Here is a 15,684-nt window from a genome sequence, read left to right as displayed (position 1 = left end):
GAAAGCAACCAAAATGTCCCTCAAAAGGTGAATGGATAAATTGTGGTATATCAATTCAATGGAATATTATTCAGCAGTAAAAAGAAATGACCTATTATCAAGCAAGAAAAGAAGACATAGAGGAAACGTAAATATATATTGCTTAGTCAAAGAAGCCAGTCTCAAAGGGCTCTATACTATATGATTCCAACTAAATGACATTCTGGAAAAGGTAAAGAATGACATTTCTCTGGCATAGAGAAAGAATGATAAATAGGTGGAGCACAGGAGACTTTTAGGGCAATAAAACTTCTGCATAATACATGACATTGTGCATTTGTCAAAACTCAGAGAACTTATAATACAAAGAGTGAGCCTTAATATAAACAAACTATGGACTTTAGTTAATAATGTATCAATATTGGCTCATCAGTTGTAACAAACATACCACACAGATGCAAATAGTAATAAATGGAAACTGACCACAGGAGAGGAAACTGTGCAGTCTGCTCAATTTTCTGTAAGCTTAAAACTTCTCTAACAAACAATGTCTACTAATTTTTAAAAAAACATACTCTGTTCAATGAAATATCTAATGGCTCAGTGGTTGAGCATCTGCCTTTGGCTCAGGGTGTGATCCCAGGGTTCTGGGATCGAGTCCCACATCAGGCTCCCTGCGAGGAGCCTGCTTCTCCCTCTGCCTATGGCTCTGCCCTCTCTCTGTCTCTCATGAATAAATAAATAAAATCTTTAAAAATATATATCTAATGAAACTGTAATATTAAAAAAACAAAAAATGGCAAGAGCTTAAATAGACATTCCTCTAAATAAAATATACAAATAACCAATAAGCACATGAAAAGATGCTCAATATTACTAATCAGTAGGGAAACGCAAATCAAAACCACAACGAGATTCCACTTCACACCTATTAAAGTGACTTTTACAAAAACAAACAAGTATTAGAGAGGACCTGGAGAAACTGGAACCCTGTGTATTGCTGGTATAAATGTTAAGTTATATTGTTACTATGGCAAATAGTTTGGCAGTTCCACATGTTAATCAGAGTTACTGTATGACCTAGCAATTCCATTCCTAGCTTATACACCCAAGCAAAATGAAAACGTGTACACACACACACAAATGTGTACACCAATGGTCATAGCAGCTTTATTCATAATAAGCAAAAAGTGGAAACAAGCCAAATGTCTATCCACTGATGAAGAATATATAAAATGTGGCATGTCCATACAATAGAATATTACTTGGCAATAAAAAGAATGAAGTTCTGATACATGCCGCAACATGGATAAACCTTAAAAACATATGCTGGGATCCCTGGGTGGCGCAGCAGTTTGGCGCCTGCCTTTGGCCCAGGGCGCGATCCTGGAGACCCGGGATCGAATCCCACATCAGGCTCCCGGTGCATGGAGCCTGCTTCTCCCTCCGCCTGTGTCTCTGCCTCTCTCTCTCTCTCTGTGACTATCATAAATAAATAAAAAATTTAAAAAAAAAATCTTTAAAAAAAAAAAAACATATGCTAAGTGAAAAAAAAAAAAACATGCTAAGTGAAAGAACAAACAACTACATACCATATGATACCATTTATATGAAATATCCAGAATAGGCAAATCTATAGAGACAGCGAGCAGATAAGCAATTGCCTACTAGGGCGATGTGGAAATGAGGGGTGACTGCTAATGAGGATAGGATTTTTACTGTGGGTGATGAAAATGTCCTAAACTCAAAGTGACTGCAAAACACTATGAACATACTATATACCACTGAATTGTAGGCTTTCATTGAAATGAATTTGAGCTTATCTATTGCAGTTGGCCCATGAATAACATGGGGGTTAGGGGCATTGACTCCCATGCTGTCAAAAATCATATAAATTTTGACTCCCCCAAAACTTAATTACAGTTCACCCTCAAACAACATGGGTTTGAATTGCATGGGTTCACTTGTACAGAGTTAATAGTTCCTACTATTAGTAGTTAAGTTTTGGGGGAGCCAAAAGTTAATATGCAGATTTTCAACTGCACAAGGGGTTAGTGTCCCACGTCGTTCAAGGGCCAACTGTACTAACAGCCTACTGTTGACTGGAAGCCTTACCAATAACAAAAACAGTTCACTGACACATATTTTGTTCGTTGTATGTATTGTATACTGTATTCTTACAATAAAGTAAGCTAGAGAAAAGAAATCGTTATTAAGAAAGTCATAAGGAAGGGAAAGTACATTTATTGTACTATACTGTAAAAAAATCTATGTATAAAAAAAAAAAAAATCTATGTATAAAAAAAAAAAAAATCTATGTATATGTGGACCTGCACAGTTCAAACCTGTGTTGTTCAAGGGTCGGCTGTATTTCTTTCATGAATAATATCTTTGGTATTACATCTAAAAAGGCATCATCATACCCAGGGGCTCCTAGGTTTTATCCTATGTTATCTTCCAGGAATTGTATAGTTTTGCATTTTACATTTGAGTCTATGATCCATTTATAATTAGTTTTTGTAAAGGGCATAAAGTCTGTATCTAGAGTCTTTTTAGCACATGGATGTCCAGTTGTTCCATCACCATTTGTTGAAGAGACTATCTTTGTTCCATTGTCCTGCCTTGGCTCCTTTGTAAAAGATCAAATGATTATATTTATGGGTGTCTATTTCTGGACCGTTGATCTATTTGTCTATTCTTTTACCAATACCACACTGTCTTGATTACTGTAACTTTAGGGTAAGTCTTGAGGTGTTGGGTAGCATCTGTCCTCCAACTTTGTTCTTTTCATTCAATATTGCATTGGCTTTTCTGGGTCTTTTGTCTTTCCATAAACTTCAGAATCTGCATCTTGATACCCATAAAATTACTTGCTGGACTTTTGATTGAGATTGCATTGAATCTATAGACAAGGTTGGGAAGAACTGACATCTAGACAATATTGAGTCTCCCTCTGTATGAACACAGAAGATCTCTCTATTCAGTTCTTTGATTTCACTCACCAGAGCTTTTTAGATTTCCTCATAAAGATCTCATATATATTTTGTTAGATTTATTCCTAAGTATTTCATTTTGGGGGCACTAACATAAATGGTAGTGTGTTTTTAATTTCAAATTCCACCTGTTCATTGTTGTGTATAGAAAAGCAATTGACTTTTGCATATTAACCTCTATCCTACAACCTTCCTACACCCACTAATTAGTTCCAGGAATTTTTCGTCCATTCTTTCAGATTTTCTGTATAAACAATCATATCACCTATGAACAAAAATAGTTTTTTGTCTACCTTCTCAATCATTATACTTTTTATTTTTTATTCTTTATTTTTTGCCTTTACAAATGTGTTTATTTCCTCATGTACATTATACTTTTTATTACCTTTTCATCATTTGTTGCCTTAGCTAGGACTTTTAGCACAATGTTGAAAAGAAGTGGTGAGAGGATGCATTCTTGCCTTGTATTTTATCTTAGTGGGAAAGCTTTCAATTTCTCAACATTAAGTACAAAGTTAGCTATAGGTTTTCATTGATAGTTTTTATTAGGTTGAAACAGTTACCCTATACTAATTTACTGAAAAATCTCATCATGAATGGGTGTTGGATTTTGTCAAATATTATTTGTGTTTATTGATAAGATTATGTGATTTTTCTATTTTGATCTGTTTATCTGATGAATTATATTGATTTTCAAATGTTGAACCAGCCTTGAATACCTGGGATAAAATGCTCTTGATCATGGTATATAATTATTTTTATTCTTTTTTGGATTCAATTTGCTAATATTTTGTTGAGGATTTTTATATCTATGTTCATAAGAGATAGTGATCTGAAGTATTCTAATTTTTAGTATCTTTGTATGGTTTTGGTATTATGGTAATGCTGGCCACATAGAATGATTTAGAAGTATTTTCTCTGCTTCTATTTTCTGAAAGAGATTGTAGAAAACTGGCAAGATTTCTTCCTTACATCTTTGACAGAATTCACCAGGAGTCTATCTGTGACTAGTGCTTTCTCTTTTGAAAGGTTATTAATTCAATTTCTTTAATAGATTTAGGCCTATTCAGATCACCTATTTCTTCTTGTATGAATTTTGGCACATTTGTCTTTCAAGGAATTGGTACATTTCATTTAGGTTATTAAATTTGTGGGCATAGATTTGTTCACAGTAATATTTTATTATCCTTTTATTTTCTCTGGAATCTGTAGTGATGTCCCCTCTTTTATTTCTGATAGGAATTTGCGTCCTCACTCTTTTTTCCTTAGTTAGCCTAGTTAAAGGCTTATAGGTTTTACTGATATTTTCAAAGATCTGGCTTGTGGTTTCATTGCTTTCTTTTTTTTTTCAAATTTATTGATTTCTGCTCTAATTCTTTTTTTCCCCTTGGAGGAGTGGGGGCAGAGGAAGAGGGAGAGAGACAATCTTACACAGGCTCCACATCCAGCACAGAGTCACACCTGGGGCTCAACCTCATGACCCTGAGAACATGACCTGAGCTGAAATAAAGAGACCTTCAATTAACTGAGCCACCCAGGTACCCAAATTCTGTTCTAATTCTTTTTTTTAATTTTTTAAATTTATTTATGATAGTCACAGAGAGAGAGAGAGAGAGAGAGAGAGGCAGAGACACAGGCAGAGGGAGAAACAGGCTCAATGCACCGGGAGCCCGACGTGGGATTCGATCCCGGGAGCCCGATGTGGGATTCGATCCCGGGTCTCCAGGATCGCGCCCGGGGCCAAAGGCAGGCGCCAAACCGCTGTGCCACCCAGGGATCCCTCTGTTCTAATTCTTATTATCTCTTTTTTCTGCTTACTTTGGATTTAATTTGCTCTTTTCTTATGGTTTCCCAAGTTGGAAACTGATTATTCATGTTGGACCTTCTTCTTTTCATATGTGTGTGTGTGTGTGTGTGTGTGTATATAGATATATAGATATATAGATATATAGATATATATTCAATACTATAAATTTCCCTTTAAGTACTGCTCCCACTGCATCCAACAAATTTTGCCAAGTTGTGTTTTCATTTTCATTTAGTTCAAAATGTTTTTTAAATTTCCCTTAAGATTTCTTCTCTGATTTATGTGTGTTTTATGTGTTGTTAAATCCTTACATATTTGGGTGTTTTCCAGTTATCTTTCTGTTACTGATTTCTAGTTTAATTCCACTGTGGTCTGAGAGCAGACATTGTAGGATTTCTGTTCTTTTAGTTAAGGTGTATTTGATGGCCCAGAATGTGGTCATTCATTTCACTCACTTATAAACATACATAAACATATACAGCTGACCCTTGAACAACACTGGTTTAAATTATGCAGGTCCACTTATATGGAGATTTTTTTTTACAGTACTGTAATTGTATTTATTTTCCTCATGATTTTCTTAATAGTATTATCTTTTCTGTAGCTTACTTTATTGTGAGGATACAGCATATAATACATATAACATATAAAATATCTGTCAATCAACTGTTTATGATACTGATAAGATTTCCAGGAACAGTAAGCTATTAATAGTTTAATTTGGGAGGAATCAAAAGTTATACATGGATTTTCAACTGTGCCCTTAACTACCTCACATTGTTCAAGAGTAAGCTGTATAGATATGATATGTATATGAGTTTACATAAATATATTGTTGCTATTATTACTTTTAACAACTTATTATCTGCTAGATTAACTAGAAACAAGAAAAATAAAAGTTTTTACTTTATCTTCATGTTTTCATTTTTTGATGTTCTTCCTTTCTTTACATAGGTCCAAGTTTCTGACCCATGTTATGTTCCTTCTTTTTAAAGAGCTTCTTTAACATTTCTTGCAAGGCAGGTCTACTGGCAACAAATTTCCTCAAATTGTCTGAGAAAGTCTATTTCTTCACTTTTAAAGGATAATTTTTCAGGGTACAGAATTTTAGGTTGGTGATATTTTCTCTTAACATTTCAAATGTTTCATTCCATGTTCTTCTTGGTTGCATGGTTCCCGAGGAGAAGTCGGATGTAATTTTTATCTTTGTTCTTCTATAGGTAAGGTGTTTTTTTCCCCTGGCTTCTTTTGCTACTTTATCTTTGATTTGCTGTAATTTGAAAATGATATGTCTAGGTGTAGGGGGTTTTGTCTTTATTTTTAGCATAAATGTCTGAGCTTCCTAAGTCTGTGGTTTGATGTATGACACTAATTTGGAGAAACTCTCAGTCATTATTGTTCCAAATATTTCTTCTGTTCCTTTATCTCTTTCTTTCCTCCATTTGGTATTCCTAATTTGTGTGTATTACATCTATTGTAGATGTCCCAGAGTCCTTGGGTATTCTGTTTTCTTCAGTATTTTCTTTTCTTTTTGGTTTTTGAGAATTTATTGATAAATTCTGTAGTTCAGAGTCTCTCCTCAGCAATGTCCAGTGTACTAATTAATACCAAAGGCATTCTTCATATCTGTTACAGTGATTGTTTGTTCTTTATCTCTGGCATTTCTTTTTTGCTCTTTTTTAGGATTTCCATCTGTCTGCTTACATTGCCCCTCTGTTTTGCATGCTATTTTATTCATTAGAGTCCTCAACACATTATTCATAGGTGTTTAAAATCCCTAGTCTGCTAATGCCCTGCTATGTTTGGTTCTGATGTTTGCTCCGTCTCTTCAAATTGTATTTTTTGTCTTTTTATATGCCTTGTAATTTTTTCCTGATAGCCAGACATGAGGTAATGGGTAAAAGGAAGTACTGTAAATTGCCCTTCAGTAATGTGGTGGTAAGATGCGGTGAGGAGAGGAAGCAATCTATAGTCCAATGATTAGATTTCAATCTCTGCCCCTAGATTGTGAACTTGACAAGAGTTTCTCAGGTTTTCCTCCCTAGGTAGTTCTAGAAAGGCTAGAGTGGACTGGAGTTGGGTATTTATCTCCCACAAGTGGGTTAGGCTCTGAGAATACCCCAGTAAGTTAGGCACTGGTTAATTAGTTTCCTGTGAAGGCGGGGCTTGTTAACAAGAAAGGAATGCTCTGTTGTATTCCAAACAGTTCCTTTTCTTCTCCCCGTTTTGGAAGCCCTAGGGGGGGTTTCTTTGATATTTACTGTGAGAATCGGGTTGAGCTCCTGAAAGGAAATCTCACAATATTGTGTAGACTCCCTTTGACTGGACCCCCTGCGTTTTTTAACTCTCAGAATGGTCTACGCTGAGCCTTCAGCAACTTGTTAATTACAGTTCAGGTTTTCCTACAGCATCACTGGTTCCAAGAATGTTCCCATTCATGGGTCTCTGCTCTAGTAAGCCGTGAGGAACCGGTACTTGCTGGTCTGTCTCTCCAACTTTGGGGCTAGCAGTTTGCCCTTTCTTGTGGATCCAGGAATTGTTAATTTTTCAGTCTTTTCACTTACTCATTGCTAGGATGGAGTGGGGACTTGTAAGCTACTTAGGAGGAACTCTAAAGTCCAAATTATACACTTGAAACGGGTGAATTTTATATGTGAATTATATCTCAATAAAGATGTTAAAGAGTTTTGGAAAAGGAAAAGTTGGAAAAGCTTCCCACAACATTCTAGAGTTTCTAACTCCAACACAGGTTGAAATTTGAGAGGCAATCTATTCTTTACCCCCTTCTACACAATATCAACTTTTTAAAAAGATTTTAAAGTAATCTCTACACCCAATGTGGGGCTCAATTTGCAACCCCAAGATCAAGAGTCACATGCTCTACCAGCTGAGCCAGCCAGGGTCCCCTACCCAAAACCAACTCTTTTTTTTCAGCAGCAGATATTATTTTTTATTTAAATTCAATTAATTAACACATAATGTATTATTAGTTTCAGAGGTAGAGATCAGTGATTCATCAGTCTTATTTTTTTAAATATTTATTTATTTATTTGTTCATGATAGACACAGAGAGAGAAAGAGAGGCAGAGACATTGACAGAGGGAGAAGCAGGTTCCATGCCAGGAGCCCGACGCGGGGCTCGATCCCGGGACTCCAGGATTGCGCCCTGGGCAGAAGGCAGGCGCTAAACCCCTGAGCCACCCAGGGATCCTCCATCAGTCTTATATAATACCCAGTGCTCATTGCATGATGTGTCCTCCTTACTGTCCATCACCCAGTTACACTAATCCCCCATACTCCTCCCCTCCAGCAACCCTCAGTTTGTTTCCTATGATTAAGAGTCTGTTATGGTTTGTCTCCCTCTCTGATTTCATCTTATTTCTTTATGATCCTGTTTTGTTTCTTAAATTCCACATATGAATGAGATCGTATGATAATTGTCTTTCTCTGATTGACTTTTTTTTTTTAAGATTTTATTTATTCATTCATGACAGACACACAGAGAGAGAGGCAGAGACATAGAGAGAGAGAGAAGCAAGCTCCATGCAGGGAGCCCTATGTGGGACTAAATCCTGGGACCCTGGGATCACGTCCTGGGCCGAAGGCAAGGCTGAGCCATCTAGGCATCCCATTATTGGCTTATTTTGCTTAGCATAATACCCTCTAGTTCCATCCACATTTTGCAAATGGCAAGATTTAATTTTGTGGGTTGAGTAGTTTCCATTGTGTGTGTGTGTGTGTGTGTGTGTGTGTGTGTGTGTGTGTAATCTTCTTTATCCATTTATCTGTCAATGGACATCTGTTTCCATAAGTTTGGCTATTGTGGACATTGCTACTATAAACATTGGGATGCAAGTATCCCTTTGGATCACAACATTTGTGTCCTTTGGGTAAATACCTAGTAGTGCAATTGTGGGCCATAGAGTAGCTCTATTTTCAACTTTTTGAGGAACTCCATACTACTTTCCAGAGTGGCTGCACCAGCTTGCATTCCCACCAACAGTGCAAAACGGTTCCCCTTTCTCCACATCTTTGCCGACTTCTGTCATTTCCCGACTTGTTAATTTTAGCCATTCTCACTGGTGTGAGGTAGTTATCTCATCATGGTTTTGATTTACATTTCCCTGATGCTAAATGATGTTGAGCATTTTTCCAGTGTCTTTTGGCCATTTGTATGTCTTCTTTGGAGAAATGTCTGTTCATGTCTTCTGCCCATTTCTTGATTGGATTATTAATTTTTTGGGTGTTGAGTTTGATAAGTTGTTTATAGATTTTAGATACTAGCCCGTTATCTGATAAGACATTTGCAAATATCTTCTCCCATTCTGTCGGTTCTCTTTTGGTTTTGTGAACTGTTTCCTTTGCTATGCAAGAGCTTTTTATCTTGGTGAAGTCTAAATAGTTCATTTTTACCTTTGTTTTCCTTACCTTTGGAGACCTGTCTAGCAAGAAGTAGTTTTGGCCGAGATCACAGAGGTTTGCTGCCTGTGTTCTCCTTTAGGATTTTGATGGATTCCTGTCTCACATTTAGGTCTTTCATCCATTTTGAGTCTATTTTTTGTGTATGGTATAAGGAAATGGTCCAGTTTCACTCTTCTGCATGTGGCTCAAAGCCAACTCTTAAATATTCGTTGAAAGTGTTCTTAATGAATTATTGCATTAATCAGTCTACCTTAATTAGGTGAAAGCAAGGAAATGTCACTGTTACTCACAGCCTTATTCAAAGACACTTGATCCTTTAGATTCCTTTTTGTGTCCAGGGATCAGTCATCTGGAGTTCCTGGAAAACTATATAAGCAGAAATCAAGGAAATATCTCAAAAGGCTGTTTGGAAACCTTCAGGTCAGTTGTGAGTGAGAGTCCCAGAAAAGAAGAATTTTCTCAGAAGTACTTAGGCCGTGCTTATGTCATCTTAGTACTATCTCCAAACTTGAAGATGTTACTTTCTGAGAATTAAACTAGTAAAAACCAACACAAAATAGAGACAGCTGATAGAAGAAAAACATCATGTTAAGAAAAGCCATAAATGTCTTCTTTATAAGAATCTTAGGAAATCTCTATTCATTATTAATTCTTACATTCAATAAATATTTATTGAGGACTCATTATGTGCCAGTCACTGTACCAGGTACTGAGTTATAATAAACTCTCATGGAGTTTAAAATCTAGAGGGACTGGGCAGCCCCGGTGGCTCAGCGGTTTAGCGCTACTGCAGCCCAGGGCCTGATCTTGGAGACCTGGGATCGAGTCCCACATCAGGCTCCCTCCATGGAGCCTGCTTCTCCCTCTGCTTGTGTCTCTGCCTCTCTCTCTCTCATGAATAAATAAAATCTTAAAAAAAAAAATCTAGAGGGACTAACAAGGGTTTAGTTATTTCACTGGACCTGGGATATAATTGAAGAAACCAGTACCCCAATTAACAATTATAATGTACCAATTTCTTGTGACTGAACCCAAAAGAAGGTCAGCTGGACTGAGAAGGCCATGTGGTTAAAATCCACTATTTTGACTTATTTCACTAAGTCAATCGGAGGACAAACAGTGTATGTTCTCACTCATTTGGGGAATATAAATAATAGTGAAAGGGAATATAAGGGAAGAGAGAAGAAATGTGTGGGAAATATCAGGAAGGGAGACAGAACATAAAGACTCCTAACTCTGGGAAACGAACTAGGGGTGGTGGAAGGGGAGGAGGGCGGGGGGTGGGGGGGGATGGGTGACGGGCACTGAGGGGGACACTTGACGGGATGAGCACTGGGTGTTTTTCTGTATGTTGGTAAATTGAACACCAATAAAAATTTATTAAAAAAAAAAATCCACTATTTTGGGCAGCCCGGGTGGCTCAGTGGTTTAGCGCCACCTTCAGCCCAGGGCCTGATCCTGGAGACCTGGGATCGAGTCCTACGTCGGTCTCCCTGCATGGAGCTGCTTCTCCCTCTGTCTGTGTCTCTGCCCCTCTCTCTCTCTCCCTCTCTCTCTCCCTCTCCGTGTCTCTCATTAATAAATAAAATCTTTTTTAAAAATCCACTATTTCTTCTATCTTGTACTATCTGGTGATGGTCTTCCTGTTTTCAGCATGTCAGGAGAAGCCAATATGCACAGAGAAAAGCCAAATAATATCTCACCTTATATGTCATACCCTGGTACCAAACAATAAAAGATATATTCTCTATATTGATCTTCAGAGTACAGACAAGTATTTAGAAGGTGCCTGTCTTTGGCCCAGCGCGTGATCCTGGAATCCCGGGAACGAGTCCCACATCGGGCTTCCTGCATGGAGCCTGCTCCTCCTCTGTCTGTGTCTCTGCCTCTCTCTGTCTCTCATGAATAAATAAAATCTTTAAAAAATAAGAATAAAAAAATACATTTCCCTGGATTGACTGAGAGGCAATTTGACAGGGGACCAACACAGAGTAGGGTGGCCAAAGGGGATGCATAAGATTATCTCTTAATAGAGATTAATATCAATGGAAGATGAAAAAAGTGTTCCGGAAGTTTACTGGTATCCTTGCATATTTGACTGAAAGAAGAGCACCTGAAAGTCTATTTTCTTACTCAATGATCTTCCCAATTCAGTTGACATTTGAAGAGCCCTGAGAGTTTCAGGTCCATCAAATTCTCTGGAGCTAGTCCTGAAAGGTTGGGATCAGATCAATGTTGAATGGCAACTAGGTTGAGATTAAGACAATCTTTACAGAGGCAGAACTCCCATTGATTTTCCTTCAACAATAGAACAGGTCTTGGGTCACTTATAACATGGCATCTGTATATGGCGAATCTTGTTTCTGATGCAGAAAACAAGTACATTGGCTTGGAAGAAACCTGGGCTATGGGGAGCAATCACCTCCATGTATCAGTTGCATTCACAGTGTTGGAGAAACATTGCATCCTGGTCTGCATAAACCAGGATATGAGCGGTTTTGACAGTCCTACTGTCAAAGGAACAGAATGGTCCTTGGAACCGGGCAATGCTAGTAACAGATCGCTCAAATGAAGTATGAAATATGGTAGTAAGGTCTTATGCTTCCAGGGAGAAGTGGTAACACAGGGGGCAGATGGGTGTAACACTACTATCTTGGTGCACTCCCTCATTTGCAGCATGATTAGTAGTCATCTCAGGATTCCTGGATTGCCAAGGCCAGTTGTCCATTAGTGGTTAAGAGAGGTGTGTACAGAGGAGAAGCTCTGGGCCTAGCAGGAGGTTGGATCCGCTGGATCAGAGCCTGACCCACAGAGCTATTGCTGTCCCTGAGCCTTTGTGCTGGATGTCATTGTCTCACGCTCTGGGCTCTCCTGGAATTCTAACCGCAAAGGTTAGGTGCTTAGGTGACACACTCCTTTGCTGTGTCCCAGGCCAGGACCAAATGGCTTCCTTGGGTTGGGAACTGATCCTCCATAGGCCAGAAACATACACAAATGCACACACTGTGGGGCCTGCCTCATCACAGTACAAGCAGAGCTGGTCTATTCTAAGGGACAGGGAGTCTGAGAAGATAGTAACAGCAGCTGCTTCTCCACCAAGTGTGAAATTAGAAATAAAATGTGTTCCATTTTCCATCAGGATTAGAGGTCAGCTTGTCCACACACAGCCTCATGTGGACTGCCTATGGATTCTTCAGGCTGATAGCAGCAGCAGGACACAGGCTAGGGGTTTGGGGTACTGTGGTGTCGGTAGCTCTGGGCTCACCCTGCCAACCATGCTGTTTGATGGCATGACTTTCTCACTCATGCTCTGGGTGGAGAGGAGCCAGGCAGTGGCATTTTCCAATCCCGTCAGAGCACATAACCTCTCTTGCCAAGTCATCCTCAACCCAGGAGCCAGATCCTGTCACTCTTCAGTGAGTTCTCACAGCTCAGGAATGGTAAGACCTAGAAGGCACAGCATGATTTGGCTCTTACTCTATCTTTATAGTTCACTCCCCAGCTACTCTTCTCTCACCCAAGTTGTACTGGCCTTCTCTGCTCCTCCAATGAGCCAAACTCCTTCTCTCTCTCTTTTTTAAAGATTTTATTTATTTATTCATGAAAGACAGAGAGAGAGAGGTAGAGACACAAGCTGAGCAAGAGCAGGCTCCCTGCAGGGAGCCAGGTGTAGGACTCGATCCCGGGACTCGGGGATCACACTCTGAGCCAAAGGCAGGTGCTCAATTGCTGAGCCACCTAGGCGTCCCCAAACTCTTTCTCAATTCAGATCCTACTGTCCCTTTTCCCAAAAAGCTCTTCTTTCCCCTTTTCCTGGCTGATACATACTCCTTTTTCAGGTCTTCCTTAGAAATGGTTTTTCCAACTTTTCACGTCTGCTTACTTACCCTATTTTTATACTCTGATTATGTGATATTATTTTCACTCTACTAGCATCATTCTAATGATCTGTGTGTGATGATCTGATTGCCATCTTACTCCCACAGGGCTATAAAGTTGATGACAGTAAGCAATGTTACTTGTTTGCTGCTCTACTCCTAGTGCCAACTACAGTGCCTGACACAGTATGTGCTCACCACTTTTCTTGGAAGGAGTCAGGAGGGAGGGAGGTAGAGAGGAAGAAAGAAAAGGAGGAAGGGAAGAGGGAAGACAGGAAAGAAGGGAGGCAGGCAGGGAGAAAGGCAGAAAAGGAGGAACAGAGGTCCCAATGGGACTAATTGGGAAGATATTTGATTCTCCACCTCTAGTGGGAAAGCTGGAAGGGTTCACTGTAACTCCTACCTGAGTCCTCAGTGTTTAAAGGCAGAAGTTAACATCAGAATTTTGTTTGTGGGATACTGTTGAATTCAAACCACAGAAGAGGCACCAAATAGATCAGAGCTAAGGAGTTCTGAGGTGAGTATTAGGTATAGAGCAACACGAGAATGGGAAAAGCAGGGAAGATAGGGCAAATAAGAAATAATCTATTCAAATTCAAGGAACTGTGGGACAGGGGCACAAGCTGGGCTTATTTCTTGTACCTAGCAGCTATTTATGGATGGGCAAAGCAAGTGTGATTAAAAGGACATCAACCACACACAATTGTCATATACAGATATATATTGCTCCAATGTCTTACTAAGTTGGTATTCTTGTGTACAAACCATTTTCTTGTGAGCATGATTAACTCTAGGTTCACTAAAATGAGACTAAATTAAGCTATAGTTTGTGCATCACGAAGCTTAGGACTTTGCGATGGTGTCCTGCCAGAGTGAACTCTGCCTAAGGGGTGGTCAGCTGCTCCCTCCCTTTCCTACCTCTCCATGGCATCCTCTTTTGAAATTCAACATTTTGAACGAAAGCTATCACTCCCGTGTTATGTTATCACCTTCTGATCACAGGCCCCTGGGGGAAAGGGAAAGTGTCTAGCTCATCTTGTCATGTACTATCGTAGAGGAGATGTACTGCTATTGAAGTGCGATGACTGAATAGTAACTGCTTGAAAAAATGATTGAATAAAGATTGCTATAAATTTCACAGGTACTGAGACTGATGACACCAATGAATTGGTTCGCATCTTGAGGAAGACCACTTTCGACTTGAATTTCTTCCTCAAATATGAGCAGTTGGGACTCAGTAAGACATTTTCAAACTGGCAACTATTAGGAAAATGACAAGGTTATGTTCTTTAATGTAATTTTTACAATGTCTCTATCATTTCTAGCATGGGAAATTATTATTGGGCACAACAGTGGGAACTCAAGAAATGTTTGCAATGAACGGACTCCAACACAGATGTATTTCAGTTGAGAGGAAACGGGGAGATGTTTCCAACGTTCCATACAAATTGTTTACAAGTTAAACACTATTTGAAACATACAGGAGAAATTTGTTATTAAATGGATTCCTAAGGTGAGTATATTTTACAATATTTGGAATCACTTTGTAGTATAACTCCTTTGTGTAATCTATTTTTTGAGTTTCATATTTTTATACATCAAGTTTGCTGGTAATAGGATAAACTAGATTAGTGCCTTATAGGCATGAGAAGCCAACTGAATGGCTACTGATTAAATCGAGCTGTTTTTCATAGAAAGCACTGTCCCTCTTTCTATAGTTTCCCAGATGATCTCCTACTCTCTCTCTGTCTCCCTCACCCCCCCACGCACAAATTTTCTCCTCTGTGTTTTAATTCATATTTCAAATTTGGTAGTTGTATCCTAATTTATAATGTATGCATAAACTTCATTTTCCACCTTTCCCCACCCCCTTGTTTAACCACATGCCTCACCATTTTTCAAAATAGGTATGCCTTCCATGGTGGTTGGATCATCCACAGCATGTAGAGGCTTCAAGTCGTCTGTCTCAGGTGGTGGCTTTTGTATGAGCATGCTGGAAGTTGAAGCTTCCCCAGCTGAGAAGCAATATCTCTAGGTCACCCTCAAGGTGGGACTCAGGGAAGAGAGTCTTACTTATTCTCTTTCATTTCCTCTGTAACTCTCAGCTGTCCAGGGCCTTTTCCCCCCATAATCCATTGAAAAATTAGAGAAGCAATGACCCCTCTCAATAACTCTCTTACCTTAAAAAAGGTTCTATTCCTTTGACATAAATGAGAGAAAAGCAGAACGTGTAACTAGCTACTCTGAGCATGTGGTGGAATAGAAAGCCATTTTCCTTGGGACACTAGGTTATAGGTCTTAGAGTGTCGATTACAGTTGTAACAAGGACTCTTGACAGACGGGCCCACAAAAGACAGAGAAGTCAACTACCCGCTCACATGCTATAAATCCTGTTCTTCCTCAACTCCCAGGGCCATCCTTCTAACCTGCCTGGGCCTACTCCCACACATCAGACCAAAATCTCGCCTGATACTCGTATGAGGAAGAGACACGACTCAGAGGTAAATATTTTACTACAGTGGAGATGGAACGGATAAAGTCAGTTGGCCCCTAACACCTACATTTAGACCAGTAAGTGTCTCATCTTGCCTTGAAACTCCCTGCA

This window comes from Vulpes lagopus, chromosome 21 (genome assembly GCF_018345385.1).
Source record: "Vulpes lagopus strain Blue_001 chromosome 21, ASM1834538v1, whole genome shotgun sequence".
Lineage (NCBI taxonomy): Eukaryota > Metazoa > Chordata > Mammalia > Carnivora > Canidae > Vulpes > Vulpes lagopus.
The sequence above is the reverse complement of the archived record's forward strand: the minus strand, read 5'-3'. Positions refer to the sequence as shown.